The sequence below is a fragment of the Bactrocera latifrons genome, unplaced genomic scaffold (assembly GCF_001853355.1).
Source record: "Bactrocera latifrons isolate USDA-ARS-PBARC rearing strain unplaced genomic scaffold, ASM185335v1 scaffold_730, whole genome shotgun sequence".
NCBI lineage: Eukaryota > Metazoa > Arthropoda > Insecta > Diptera > Tephritidae > Bactrocera > Bactrocera latifrons.
Window position 1 is genome coordinate 47,553 of NW_017537413.1, and position 2,775 is coordinate 50,327.

Here is a 2,775-nt window from a genome sequence, read left to right on the forward strand (position 1 = left end):
ATGTAGTTGAAATTAATTGATTCTCTGAGTGTGACAAATGCGAAAGTTTACTTTTTCTTACAAAACTAAAATAAATAAAATTTTTGCTTAAGTTGTACATGGTATTTTGTAATAAAATATGGCTAATAAAATATTGCAAAATTTGGTGGACGAAGTATTTGGTGATTCAGAAGACGAATATTCATTAGACGAGGAGAAGTTTAGTTCCAGTGATGACGATGATAGTGAAAATAACACAACATATCAGGAGGATTCCATCTACGAGGATGATACCGATATTTGCGAAGTGGAGTGTGACGATATTTGGCGTGAAACAACAAAACTAATACCACTTTTCCCCTTTGCTGCTACTTGGGGAGTTCAGGATGAATTTGACAGCGAAACATCCCCGCTAATGATATTTGAAAAATTTTTTGATAATGACGTCATAGAGTTATTACTTTCTTCCACCAATGCTTATAGGATTCACTTGGAAGATAATGACCTAAGCCTTCAACGCGAAAGCGGCCTAAGATGCGAAAACCGTCGATAAGGAAAATGTTTTCGAAGGATATCTTATATTATCAACCAATATTTGGTGCTGTAATGTCTGGAAGACGTTTTCAGCAAATTCTAAGATGCTTCAGGTGTCATATGCCTTATCAACAAAAATATCAAGATACAAAACTACAAAAAATAATGCCGATGCTTGATTTGGTTTTGAAAAACTTTCAAAAGGCGTATGAACCAGATACAGCGTTGTCTTTAAATGAATCGCTTATGCTTTTCAGAGGAAGGTTATCCTTTAGACCATACAACAAGGGAAGCGAGCTCGGTATGGTATAAAGCTTTACAAACTTACCACAAAGGATAAGTATATTTAAAATGTAAAAATATATGCTGGAAAAGATATTGGTGAAGAGATCACAGGATCCAAAACAAAAGCTGTAGTTTTAAAACTTATGGCTCCATACCTCAATCGTGGTCATCATTTGTATATGGATAATTATTATAACAGCGTTGATTTGTCCAATACGCTACTGCAGTAAATGTATAATCAGTAAGGAACTGAAAAGAGGCGAGTATATTACTAATAGAAGAGTGAAACCAATAGACGTTGCCGCTTATAACGAGAACATTGTCGTATTATTCCCAGAAAAACAATTAGATGGTACAAAAAGGTTTTAATTCACATACTGGACAATGCTGTATGGAACTCATTTTTCATATACAAACAGTTTCATCCGAACTGCTCCTTTCTAGATTTTCGTGAAGAGCTTATAGTAAGCTTGTTCAATCTACAAGCCAATGTTACTGAAGGCAAGGATTTGGTAAATCTCGTAACATCTTGCGGTCGCCCTCCAAAAGCGCAAAGTGCGACTTGTTCAATAGACATGAGTACCCATCACTTCCCGGGAAAATTCCCTTCCCTTTCGGACATAACAATCAAGGAAAAAAGAAAAGAGATATAAGGTGTGTTCAGAAAACGGAGTCCGGAAGGAGACAAGCTTTCAATACAAGAACTGTCCTAACAAGCCAGCGCTATGCCCCGCCGAATGCTTTGAAATATATCATACCAGAAAATAATATTCGTATTTAATAATAAGTTGAAAAAATAAAAATATTTAAGTAAAAATAAAGAATTAAGAATTAAAGAATTAATTTAAGGAATTTCCGCAATTTCTTCCGCACATATAAAAGTAGTATATACCAGTACAGATTAGCTGAGAGCTGCAACAATTTTCACCTTGCGGTTCGTCCTATGGCCATGATCACATATACCATTTCGGTAGCAAATGACGTGACAAATAACTTTTTTTTTATACATTTTGCCATGAGATGCGTCAGACGCTAGGTAGACAATTTCACGATTTTAAGCGAATTTCCGAAATTTCAAGGCCGGAGTTGGGGTTGAAGATGCAATCCAATCTCAAAACAAAAAGTTGCATTAGAATCAGGAAGTACTAAGGCAACTTTTCCGCACTATTAGAAATCCCGAATCGAAAAAATTCCGGAATCGACCCACCCTACTCCAGGCTCTCCTACTATTATACGAGTACTAATAGTTTAAATGAATTGTTTTGATTTAAAAACGTATTTTGTGTTGATGTGATAGTTTTTAGTTTTTATTACATATATAGATATGTCTACAAATGTGCAAGATACTAAAGTTTTATATCATTAATGTGAATTTTAATAAAAAAAAATGTGAAAATGTGAAAAATTAAAAAGTTTACTTTATTAAATATAGTGTTATATATTTATAAAGTAATCATACTGTTTTTTTTTTTTTTTTTTTTTTTTTTTTTTTTTTTTTTTTTTTTTTTATTTTTTTTTTTATTTTGTTTTGATTCGCATTTCCTATGGTTTCAGTATAACTAGCATCGACTTCTTTAACTTCTATTGCTTTATTTACAGGTGATTCCACATTAAAAAGAGTGCAAATATTATGAAGAGCACAACATACGTTCAAAATTTGCACCACTTTTTCTGGAGCATAATGTAGCAGCAGCCAAAAGGCATCGGAACCGCGCTTTTAAAACTCCAAATACTCGTTCGATAGGGGATCTGGCTTTTGAAAATTTGTAGTTGTAGTAACTTTCAGCAGAGTTTTCAGCAGCATTTCTGTATGAAGTTAAATGCCATATCTCAAGCGCATAAACAGAGTCGCCTATAAGAAAAAAATTAAGTTATCAAAATAATTGATGCATATAAAGCTAACGAGTAAAAATAACGAATGTTTATATGCTCACCAAGAATGCGAATTCCTATTTCTCCATTCACATAGTTGATTTG